The sequence below is a fragment of the Mesoplodon densirostris genome, unplaced genomic scaffold (assembly GCF_025265405.1).
Source record: "Mesoplodon densirostris isolate mMesDen1 unplaced genomic scaffold, mMesDen1 primary haplotype scaffold_46, whole genome shotgun sequence".
Classification (NCBI taxonomy): Eukaryota; Metazoa; Chordata; class Mammalia; order Artiodactyla; family Ziphiidae; genus Mesoplodon; species Mesoplodon densirostris.
The window spans coordinates 1,140,393-1,153,351 of NW_026778200.1; positions in this window are offsets into that span (position 1 = coordinate 1,140,393).

Here is a 12,959-nt window from a genome sequence, read left to right on the forward strand (position 1 = left end):
TCCAGCCTTATGCCACATCCAGCTGTCATTGTAGATAGGGTCTTTCCAGGTTTCCTCAGACACCCTGAAGGAATTGTAAAGAATTTCCCTGTTTTTTGGTTTTGCTTTTGAAATTCCTTTTTATAGTGGGTTTGAGCTGATTCTCGCTTCCATGTTTATGCCACTCTAGACACACTTGATTCCCTTATGGAGACATATCAATACATAGGTTTTAAGATTCTTACTAGTCAGATATATTCCTCTGTGGGAAATATGGGGTTTTGAGTCTCTTTCACTAAGGAAGGTGTCGGTCTTGTCAATTCCAAAGTTGGTTTTTGAAACGGTCCCTGTGCTTATATCAAACTCTGGTTTTATGCATCACCCCACCTCTCCTTCCCCTTTATACAGGCATAAGAGTGTTTTCTAAATGTGAGACTCTGTTCTCTTTCCTAACTCAGTTCACGTGTAGCCATGTTTACAGGATCTTCCTTAGTGATATCTTATGATAAGTTTCTTTTTCAGTGTGACTTATTTCACTTAGAATCATCGTACCTGAATCCACTCACTTTGCTGCTACTGGTCTTATGACATTGATTTCATGGCTGAGGGATATTCCATCGTACGTAAGTACCACAATGTTTTCAACCATTTTTATATTTCCTGGGATATTTAAGGTGTACCCATGTTGAGGTTCTTGTAGCCAGTGCAGCCCTAAATTTGGAGGTGGCTCTTTCTTATTGATTTTCAGTTTTCCCAAGGTATATTCCCTAGACTGGAAGTGGCCTTGGCTCTGTAGCTCTGTTGTTTACTTGTTTTAGGGAACACAATGCACTCCTCCAGTGAGGCAGTTGGCAATTTACATCCCGCCCATCAGCATAACAAGGCTCCCTGTTCTCCAGGGCCTGTCTTGCCTTTCTGGTTTTTACACATTTTGTGGATGTCCCTTTTGACCGGTGGGAAGTGATACTTCTTTGTAGTGCAGATTTGCATTGCCCGCTTGCTTGCTTGGCCAAAAAGGGCGTATGCGTTTTCTCCTGAATATATTCAGGAGAAAACGCATAGGCCCTTTTTGGCCAAGTGCACCATTGTCCAAGTTGTGCCCCTCTTCCTGTGCTTTACAGGCGATTCCAACGTACCTCTTGAAATCTGTTTCCTGCTATTTTGCCTCACTTTCAAGTCCGCCTCGTTGACTTCCCTCAACAGATTTTTGGACGATAGTTGTCCTTTATCACTCTGCCAGTTTGTGAATTGCTGTGCCCCTGAGCTCCATTTCTCAACTCGTTTTTTGTGAGCTGAACGCAAGTCCAAAATTTTGGATCATGTCCTATACTGGTTCCCGGTGGGTGGCTGAGACTTTGGTTAATTCTTCTTCCTGCCGGGAAATTAGAGTGATATGTGCCCGTCCAAATGCCTAACAGCTACTCTCTCATGGGTTCTCCCTCGTCCCTTCCATCCTCTGCCAAATTGGGAACCTGTGCAAACCAGGAGGTTAAAGGGCCTGTCTCTCCAAGTTGGGAGATTGATAGTAAGGCAGTTGGAAAGTCAAACTGGAGCACCAGGAGAGGGACTATTCGTTGAGTTTTAGAAACCTTTCGTATTCACAGTGTGTCCATTCTCTAGGTTTCCTGTACATGTTATAGCTGTAGTAATATTCCCTTGAACCTGGAGAGTTGGGACCCATGGAATGGGGGCCATGCATTATTGCTTGAAAGGGTCTGCATTTGCTCACCCAATCTCACCAATCCTCTCAGTCCCAAGTGTCCAGCCTTATGCCACATCCAGCTGTCATTGTAGATAGGGTCTTTCCAGGTTTCCTCAGACACCCTGAAGGAATTGTAAAGAATTTCCCTGTTTTTTGGTTTTGCTTTTGAAATTCCTTTTTATAGTGGGTTTGAGCTGATTCTCGCTGCCATGTTTATGCCACTCTAGACACACTTGATTCCCTCATGGAGTCATATCAATACATAGGTTTTAAGATTCTTACTAGTCAGATATATTCTTCTGCGGGAAATATGGGGTTTTGAGTCTCTTTCACTAAGGAAGGTGTCGGTCTTGTCAATACCAAAGTTGGTTTTTGAAACGGTCCCTGTGCTTATATCAAACTCTTGTTTTATGCATCACCCCACCTCTCCTTCCCCTTTATGCAGGCATAAGAGTGTTTTCTAAATGTGAGACTCTGTTCTCTTTCCTAACTCAGTTCACGTGTAGCCATGTTTACAGGATCTTCCTAAGTGATATCTTATGATAAGTTTCTTTTTCTGTGTGACTTATTTCACTTAGAATCATCGTACCTGAATCCACTCACTTTGCTGCTACTGGTCTTATGACATTGATTTCATGGCTGAGGGATATTCCATCATACGTAAGTACCACAATGTTTTGAACCATTTTTATATTTCCTGGGATATTTAAGGTGTACCCAAGTTGAGGTTCTTGTAGTCAGTGCAGCCCTAAATTTGGAGGTGGCTCTTTCTTATTGATTTTCAGTTTTCCCAAGGTATATTCCCTAGACTGGAAGTGGCCTTGGCTCTGTAGCTCTGTTGTTTACTTCTTTTAGGGAACACAATGCACTCCTCCAGTGAGGCAGTTGGCAATTTACATCCCGCCCATCAGCATAACAAGGCTCCCAGTTCTCCAGGGCCTGTCTTGCCTTTCTGGTTTTTACACATTTTGTGGATGTCCCTTTTGACCGGTGGGAAGTGATACTTCTTTGTAGTGCAGATTTGCATTGCCCGCTTGCTTGCTTGGCCAAAAAGGGCGTATGCGTTTTCTCCTGAATATATTCAGGAGAAAACGCATACGCCCTTTTTGGCCAAGTGCACCATTGTCCAAGTTGTGCCCCTCTTCCTGTGCTTTACAGGTGATTCCGACGTACCTCTTGAAATCTGTTTCCTGCTATTTTGCCTCACTTTCAAGTCCGCCTCGTTGACTTCCCTCAACAGACTTTTGGATGATAGTTGTCCTTTATCACTCTGCCAGTTTGTGAATTGCTGTGCCCCTGAGCTCCATTTCTCAACTCGTTTTTTGTGAGCTGAACGCAAGTCCAAAATTTTGGATCATGTCCTATACTGGTTCCCGGTGGGTGGCTGAGACTTTGGTTAATTCTTCTTCCTGCCGGGAAATTAGAGTGACATGTGCCCGTCCAAATGCCTAACAGCTACTCTCTCATGGGTTCTCCCTCGTCCCTTCCATCCTCTGCCAAATTGGGAACCTGTGCAAACCAGGAGGTTAAAGGGCCTGTCTCTCCAAGTTGGGAGATTGATAGTAAGGCAGTTGGAAAGTCAAACTGGAGCACCAGGAGAGGGACTATTCGTTGAGTTTTAGAAACCTTTCGTATTCACAGTGTGTCCATTCTCTAGGTTTCCTGTACATGTTATAGCTGTAGTAATATTCCCTTGAACCTGGAGAGTTGGGACCCATGGAATGGGGGCCATGCATTATTGCTTGAAAGGGTCTGCATTTGCTCACCCAATCTCACCAATCCTCTCAGTCCCAAGTGTCCAGCCTTATGCCACATCCAGCTGTCATTGTAGACAGGGTCTTTCCAGGTTTCCTCAGACACCCTGAAGGAATTGTAAAGAATTTCCCTGTTTTTTGGTTTTGCTTTTGAAATTCCTTTTTATAGTGGGTTTGAGCTGATTCTCGCTGCCATGTTTATGCCACTCTAGACACACTTGATTCCCTTATGGAGACATATCAATACATAGGTTTTAAGATTCTTACTAGTCAGATATATTCCTCTGTGGGAAATATGGGGTTTTGAGTCTCTTTCACTGAGGAAGGTGTCGGTCTTGTCAATTCCAAAGTTGGTTTTTGAAACGGTCCCTGTGCTTATATCAAACTCTGGTTTTATGCATCACCCCACCTCTCCTTCCCCTTTATGCAGGCATAAGAGTGTTTTCTAAATGTGAGACTCTGTTCTCTTTCCTAACTCAGTTCACGTGTAGCCATGTTTACAGGATCTTCCTTAGTGATATCTTATGATAAGTTTCTTTTTCTGTGTGACTTATTTCACTTAGAATCATCGTACCTGAATCCACTCACTTTGCTGCTACTGGTCTTATGACATTGATTTCATGGCTGAGGGATATTCCATCGTACGTAAGTACCACAATGTTTTGAACCATTTTTATATTTCCTGGGATATTTAAGGTGTACCCAAGTTGAGGTTCTTGTAGCCAGTGCAGCCCTAAATTTGGAGGTGGCACTTTCTTATTGATTTTCAGTTTTCCCCAGGTATATTCCCTAGACTGGAAGTGGCCTTGGCTCTGTAGCTCTGTTGTTTACTTGTTTTAGGGAACACAATGCACTCCTCCAGTGAGGCAGTTGGCAATTTACATCCCGCCCATCAGCATAACAAGGCTCTCTGTTCTCCAGGGCCTGTCTTGCCTTTCTGGTTTTTACACATTTTGTGGATGTCCCTTTTGACTGGTGGGAAGTGATGCTTCTTTGTAGTGCAGATTTGCATTGCCCGCTTGCTTGCTTGGCCAAAAAGGGCGTATGCGTTTTCTCCTGAATATATTCAGGAGAAAACGCATACGCCCTTTTTGGCCAAGTGCACCATTGTCCAAGTTGTGCCCCTCTTCCTGTGCTTTACAGGCGATTCCAAGGTTCCTCTTGAAATCTGTTTCCTGCTATTTTGCCTCGCTTTCAAGTCCGCCTCGTTGACTTCCCTCAACAGATTTTTGGACCATAGTTGTCCTTTATCACTCTGCCAGTTTGTGAATTGCTGTGCCCCTGAGCTCCATTTCTCAACTCGTTTTTTGTGAGCTGAACGCAAGTCCAAAATTTTGGATCATGTCCTCTACTGGTTCCCGGTGGGTGGCTGAGACATTGGTTAATTCTTCTTCCTGCCGGGAAATTAGAGTGACATGTGCCCGTCCAAATGCCTAACAGCTACTCTCTCATGGGTTCTCCCTCGTCCCTTCCATCCTCTGCCAAATTGGGAACCTGTGCAAACCAGGAGGTTAAAGGGCCTGTCTCTCCAAGTTGGGAGATTGATAGTAAGGCAGTTGGAAAGTCAAACTGGAGCACCAGGAGAGGGACTATTCGTTGAGTTTTAGAAACCTTTCGTATTCACAGTGTGTCCATTCTCTAGGTTTCCTGTACATGTTATAGCTGTAGTAATATTCCCTTGAACATGGAGAGTTGGGACCCATGGAATGGGGGCCATGCATTATTGCTTGAAAGGGTCTGCATTTGCTCACCCAATCTCACCAATCCTCTCAGTCCCAAGTGTCCAGCCTTATGCCACATCCAGCTGTCATTGTAGATAGGGTCTTTCCAGGTTTCCTCAGACACCCTGAAGGAATTGTAAAGAATTTCCCTGTTTTTTGGTTTTGCTTTTGAAATTCCTTTTTATAGTGGGTTTGAGCTGATTCTCGCTTCCATGTTTATGCCACTCTAGACACACTTGATTCCCTTATGGAGACATATCAATACATAGGTTTTAAGATTCTTACTAGTCAGATATATTCCTCTGTGGGAAATATGGGGTTTTGAGTCTCTTTCACTAAGGAAGGTGTCGGTCTTGTCAATTCCAAAGTTGGTTTTTGAAACGGTCCCTGTGCTTATATCAAACTCTGGTTTTATGCATCACCCCACCTCTCCTTCCCCTTTATGCAGGCATAAGAGTGTTTTCTAAATGTGAGACTCTGTTCTCTTTCCTAACTCAGTTCACGTGTAGCCATGTTTACAGGATCTTCCTTAGTGATATCTTATGATAAGTTTCTTTTTCTGTGTGACTTATTTCACTTAGAATCATCGGACCTGAATCCACTCACTTTGCTGCTACTGGTCTTATGACATTGATTTCATGGCTGAGGGATATTCCATCGTACGTAAGTACCACAATGTTTTGAACCATTTTTATATTTCCTGGGATATTTAAGGTGTACCCAAGTTGAGGTTCTTGTAGCCAGTGCAGCCCTAAATTTGGAGGTGGCACTTTCTTATTGATTTTCAGTTTTCCCCAGGTATATTCCCTAGACTGGAAGTGGCCTTGGCTCTGTAGCTCTGTTGTTTACTTGTTTTAGGGAACACAATGCACTCCTCCAGTGAGGCAGTTGGCAATTTACATCCCGCCCATCAGCATAACAAGGCTCTCTGTTCTCCAGGGCCTGTCTTGCCTTTCTGGTTTTTACACATTTTGTGGATGTCCCTTTTGACTGGTGGGAAGTGATGCTTCTTTGTAGTGCAGATTTGCATTGCCCGCTTGCTTGCTTGGCCAAAAAGGGCGTATGCGTTTTCTCCTGAATATATTCAGGAGAAAACGCATACGCCCTTTTTGGCCAAGTGCACCATTGTCCAAGTTGTGCCCCTCTTCCTGTGCTTTACAGGCGATTCCAAGGTTCCTCTTGAAATCTGTTTCCTGCTATTTTGCCTCGCTTTCAAGTCCGCCTCGTTGACTTCCCTCAACAGATTTTTGGACCATAGTTGTCCTTTATCACTCTGCCAGTTTGTGAATTGCTGTGCCCCTGAGCTCCATTTCTCAACTCGTTTTTTGTGAGCTGAACGCAAGTCCAAAATTTTGGATCATGTCCTCTACTGGTTCCCGGTGGGTGGCTGAGACATTGGTTAATTCTTCTTCCTGCCGGGAAATTAGAGTGACATGTGCCCGTCCAAATGCCTAACAGCTACTCTCTCATGGGTTCTCCCTCGTCCCTTCCATCCTCTGCCAAATTGGGAACCTGTGCAAACCAGGAGGTTAAAGGGCCTGTCTCTCCAAGTTGGGAGATTGATAGTAAGGCAGTTGGAAAGTCAAACTGGAGCACCAGGAGAGGGACTATTCGTTGAGTTTTAGAAACCTTTCGTATTCACAGTGTGTCCATTCTCTAGGTTTCCTGTACATGTTATAGCTGTAGTAATATTCCCTTGAACATGGAGAGTTGGGACCCATGGAATGGGGGCCATGCATTATTGCTTGAAAGGGTCTGCATTTGCTCACCCAATCTCACCAATCCTCTCAGTCCCAAGTGTCCAGCCTTATGCCACATCCAGCTGTCATTGTAGATAGGGTCTTTCCAGGTTTCCTCAGACACCCTGAAGGAATTGTAAAGAATTTCCCTGTTTTTTGGTTTTGCTTTTGAAATTCCTTTTTATAGTGGGTTTGAGCTGATTCTCGCTTCCATGTTTATGCCACTCTAGACACACTTGATTCCCTTATGGAGACATATCAATACATAGGTTTTAAGATTCTTACTAGTCAGATATATTCCTCTGTGGGAAATATGGGGTTTTGAGTCTCTTTCACTAAGGAAGGTGTCGGTCTTGTCAATTCCAAAGTTGGTTTTTGAAACGGTCCCTGTGCTTATATCAAACTCTGGTTTTATGCATCACCCCACCTCTCCTTCCCCTTTATGCAGGCATAAGAGTGTTTTCTAAATGTGAGACTCTGTTCTCTTTCCTAACTCAGTTCACGTGTAGCCATGTTTATAGGATCTTCCTTAGTGATATCTTATGATAAGTTTCTTTTTCTGTGTGACCTATTTCACTTAGAATCATCGTACCTGAATCCACTCACTTTGCTGCTACTGGTCTTATGACATTGATTTCATGGCTGAGGGATATTCCATCGTACGTAAGTACCACAATGTTTTGAACCATTTTTATATTTCCTGGGATATTTAAGGTGTACCCAAGTTGAGGTTCTTGTAGCCAGTGCAGCCCTAAATTTGGAGGTGGCACTTTCTTATTGATTTTCAGTTTTCCCCAGGTATATTCCCTAGACTGGAAGTGGCCTTGGCTCTGTAGCTCTGTTGTTTACTTGTTTTAGGGAACACAATGCACTCCTCCAGTGAGGCAGTTGGCAATTTACATCCCGCCCATCAGCATAACAAGGCTCTCTGTTCTCCAGGGCCTGTCTTGCCTTTCTGGTTTTTACACATTTTGTGGATGTCCCTTTTGACTGGTGGGAAGTGATGCTTCTTTGTAGTGCAGATTTGCATTGCCCGCTTGCTTGCTTGGCCAAAAAGGGCGTATGCGTTTTCTCCTGAATATATTCAGGAGAAAACGCATACGCCCTTTTTGGCCAAGTGCACCATTGTCCAAGTTGTGCCCCTCTTCCTGTGCTTTACAGGCGATTCCAAGGTTCCTCTTGAAATCTGTTTCCTGCTATTTTGCCTCACTTTCAAGTCCGCCTCGTTGACTTCCCTCAACAGATTTTTGGACGATAGTTGTCCTTTATCACTCTGCCAGTTTGTGAATTGCTGTGCCCCTGAGCTCCATTTCTCAACTCGTTTTTTGTGAGCTGAACGCAAGTCCAAAATTTTGGATCATGTCCTCTACTGGTTCCCGGTGGGTGGCTGAGACATTGGTTAATTCTTCTTCCTGCCGGGAAATTAGAGTGACATGTGCCCGTCCAAATGCCTAACAGCTACTCTCTCATGGGTTCTCCATCGTCCCTTCCATCCTCTGCCAAATTGGGAACCTGTGCAAACCAGGAGGTTAAAGGGCCTGTCTCTCCAAGTTGGGAGATTGATAGTAAGGCAGTTGGAAAGTCAAACTGGAGCACCAGGAGAGGGACTATTCGTTGAGTTTTAGAAACCTTTCGTATTCACAGTGTGTCCATTCTCTAGGTTTCCTGTACATGTTATAGCTGTAGTAATATTCCCTTGAACATGGAGAGTTGGGACCCATGGAATGGGGGCCATGCATTATTGCTTGAAAGGGTCTGCATTTGCTCACCCAATCTCACCAATCCTCTCAGTCCCAAGTGTCCAGCCTTATGCCACATCCAGCTGTCATTGTAGATAGGGTCTTTCCAGGTTTCCTCAGACACCCTGAAGGAATTGTAAAGAATTTCCCTGTTTTTTGGTTTTGCTTTTGAAATTCCTTTTTATAGTGGGTTTGAGCTGATTCTCGCTGCCATGTTTATGCCACTCTAGACACACTTGATTCCCTTATGGAGACATATCAATACATAGGTTTTAAGATTCTTACTAGTCAGATATATTCCTCTGTGGGAAATATGGGGTTTTGAGTCTCTTTCACTAAGGAAGGTGTCGGTCTTGTCAATTCCAAAGTTGGTTTTTGAAACGGTCCCTGTGCTTATATCAAACTCTGGTTTTATGCATCACCCCACCTCTCCTTCCCCTTTATGCAGGCATAAGAGTGTTTTCTAAATGTGAGACTCTGTTCTCTTTCCTAACTCAGTTCACGTGTAGCCATGTTTACAGGATCTTCCTTAGTGATATCTTATGATAAGTTTCTTTTTCTGTGTGACTTATTTCACTTAGAATCATCGGACCTGAATCCACTCACTTTGCTGCTACTGGTCTTATGACATTGATTTCATGGCTGAGGGATATTCCATCGTACGTAAGTACCACAATGTTTTGAACCATTTTTATATTTCCTGGGATATTTAAGGTGTACCCAAGTTGAGGTTCTTGTAGCCAGTGCAGCCCTAAATTTGGAGGTGGCACTTTCTTATTGATTTTCAGTTTTCCCCAGGTATATTCCCTAGACTGGAAGTGGCCTTGGCTCTGTAGCTCTGTTGTTTACTTGTTTTAGGGAACACAATGCACTCCTCCAGTGAGGCAGTTGGCAATTTACATCCCGCCCATCAGCATAACAAGGCTCTCTGTTCTCCAGGGCCTGTCTTGCCTTTCTGGTTTTTACACATTTTGTGGATGTCCCTTTTGACTGGTGGGAAGTGATGCTTCTTTGTAGTGCAGATTTGCATTGCCCGCTTGCTTGCTTGGCCAAAAAGGGCGTATGCGTTTTCTCCTGAATATATTCAGGAGAAAACGCATACGCCCTTTTTGGCCAAGTGCACCATTGTCCAAGTTGTGCCCCTCTTCCTGTGCTTTACAGGCGATTCCAAGGTTCCTCTTGAAATCTGTTTCCTGCTATTTTGCCTCGCTTTCAAGTCCGCCTCGTTGACTTCCCTCAACAGATTTTTGGACCATAGTTGTCCTTTATCACTCTGCCAGTTTGTGAATTGCTGTGCCCCTGAGCTCCATTTCTCAACTCGTTTTTTGTGAGCTGAACGCAAGTCCAAAATTTTGGATCATGTCCTCTACTGGTTCCCGGTGGGTGGCTGAGACATTGGTTAATTCTTCTTCCTGCCGGGAAATTAGAGTGACATGTGCCCGTCCAAATGCCTAACAGCTACTCTCTCATGGGTTCTCCCTCGTCCCTTCCATCCTCTGCCAAATTGGGAACCTGTGCAAACCAGGAGGTTAAAGGGCCTGTCTCTCCAAGTTGGGAGATTGATAGTAAGGCAGTTGGAAAGTCAAACTGGAGCACCAGGAGAGGGACTATTCGTTGAGTTTTAGAAACCTTTCGTATTCACAGTGTGTCCATTCTCTAGGTTTCCTGTACATGTTATAGCTGTAGTAATATTCCCTTGAACATGGAGAGTTGGGACCCATGGAATGGGGGCCATGCATTATTGCTTGAAAGGGTCTGCATTTGCTCACCCAATCTCACCAATCCTCTCAGTCCCAAGTGTCCAGCCTTATGCCACATCCAGCTGTCATTGTAGATAGGGTCTTTCCAGGTTTCCTCAGACACCCTGAAGGAATTGTAAAGAATTTCCCTGTTTTTTGGTTTTGCTTTTGAAATTCCTTTTTATAGTGGGTTTGAGCTGATTCTCGCTTCCATGTTTATGCCACTCTAGACACACTTGATTCCCTTATGGAGACATATCAATACATAGGTTTTAAGATTCTTACTAGTCAGATATATTCCTCTGTGGGAAATATGGGGTTTTGAGTCTCTTTCACTAAGGAAGGTGTCGGTCTTGTCAATTCCAAAGTTGGTTTTTGAAACGGTCCCTGTGCTTATATCAAACTCTGGTTTTATGCATCACCCCACCTCTCCTTCCCCTTTATGCAGGCATAAGAGTGTTTTCTAAATGTGAGACTCTGTTCTCTTTCCTAACTCAGTTCACGTGTAGCCATGTTTATAGGATCTTCCTTAGTGATATCTTATGATAAGTTTCTTTTTCTGTGTGACCTATTTCACTTAGAATCATCGTACCTGAATCCACTCACTTTGCTGCTACTGGTCTTATGACATTGATTTCATGGCTGAGGGATATTCCATCGTACGTAAGTACCACAATGTTTTGAACCATTTTTATATTTCCTGGGATATTTAAGGTGTACCCAAGTTGAGGTTCTTGTAGCCAGTGCAGCCCTAAATTTGGAGGTGGCACTTTCTTATTGATTTTCAGTTTTCCCCAGGTATATTCCCTAGACTGGAAGTGGCCTTGGCTCTGTAGCTCTGTTGTTTACTTGTTTTAGGGAACACAATGCACTCCTCCAGTGAGGCAGTTGGCAATTTACATCCCGCCCATCAGCATAACAAGGCTCTCTGTTCTCCAGGGCCTGTCTTGCCTTTCTGGTTTTTACACATTTTGTGGATGTCCCTTTTGACTGGTGGGAAGTGATGCTTCTTTGTAGTGCAGATTTGCATTGCCCGCTTGCTTGCTTGGCCAAAAAGGGCGTATGCGTTTTCTCCTGAATATATTCAGGAGAAAACGCATACGCCCTTTTTGGCCAAGTGCACCATTGTCCAAGTTGTGCCCCTCTTCCTGTGCTTTACAGGCGATTCCAAGGTTCCTCTTGAAATCTGTTTCCTGCTATTTTGCCTCACTTTCAAGTCCGCCTCGTTGACTTCCCTCAACAGATTTTTGGACGATAGTTGTCCTTTATCACTCTGCCAGTTTGTGAATTGCTGTGCCCCTGAGCTCCATTTCTCAACTCGTTTTTTGTGAGCTGAACGCAAGTCCAAAATTTTGGATCATGTCCTCTACTGGTTCCCGGTGGGTGGCTGAGACATTGGTTAATTCTTCTTCCTGCCGGGAAATTAGAGTGACATGTGCCCGTCCAAATGCCTAACAGCTACTCTCTCATGGGTTCTCCCTCGTCCCTTCCATCCTCTGCCAAATTGGGAACCTGTGCAAACCAGGAGGTTAAAGGGCCTGTCTCTCCAAGTTGGGAGATTGATAGTAAGGCAGTTGGAAAGTCAAACTGGAGCACCAGGAGAGGGACTATTCGTTGAGTTTTAGAAACCTTTCGTATTCACAGTGTGTCCATTCTCTAGGTTTCCTGTACATGTTATAGCTGTAGTAATATTCCCTTGAACATGGAGAGTTGGGACCCATGGAATGGGGGCCATGCATTATTGCTTGAAAGGGTCTGCATTTGCTCACCCAATCTCACCAATCCTCTCAGTCCCAAGTGTCCAGCCTTATGCCACATCCAGCTGTCATTGTAGATAGGGTCTTTCCAGGTTTCCTCAGACACCCTGAAGGAATTGTAAAGAATTTCCCTGTTTTTTGGTTTTGCTTTTGAAATTCCTTTTTATAGTGGGTTTGAGCTGATTCTCGCTGCCATGTTTATGCCACTCTAGACACACTTGATTCCCTTATGGAGACATATCAATACATAGGTTTTAAGATTCTTACTAGTCAGATATATTCCTCTGTGGGAAATATGGGGTTTTGAGTCTCTTTCACTAAGGAAGGTGTCGGTCTTGTCAATTCCAAAGTTGGTTTTTGAAACGGTCCCTGTGCTTATATCAAACTCTGGTTTTATGCATCACCCCACCTCTCCTTCCCCTTTATGCAGGCATAAGAGTGTTTTCTAAATGTGAGACTCTGTTCTCTTTCCTAACTCAGTTCACGTGTAGCCATGTTTACAGGATCTTCCTTAGTGATATCTTATGATAAGTTTCTTTTTCTGTGTGACTTATTTCACTTAGAATCATCGTACCTGAATCCACTCACTTTGCTGCTACTGGTCTTATGACATTGATTTCATGGCTGAGGGATATTCCATCGTACGTAAGTACCACAATGTTTTCAACCATTTTTATATTTCCTGGGATATTTAAGGTGTACCCATGTTGAGGGTCTTGTAGCCAGTGCAGCCCTAAATTTGGAGGTGGCTCTTTCTTATTGATTTTCAGTTTTCCCAAGGTATATTCCCTAGACTGGAAGTGGCCTTGGCTCTGTAGCTCTGTTGTTT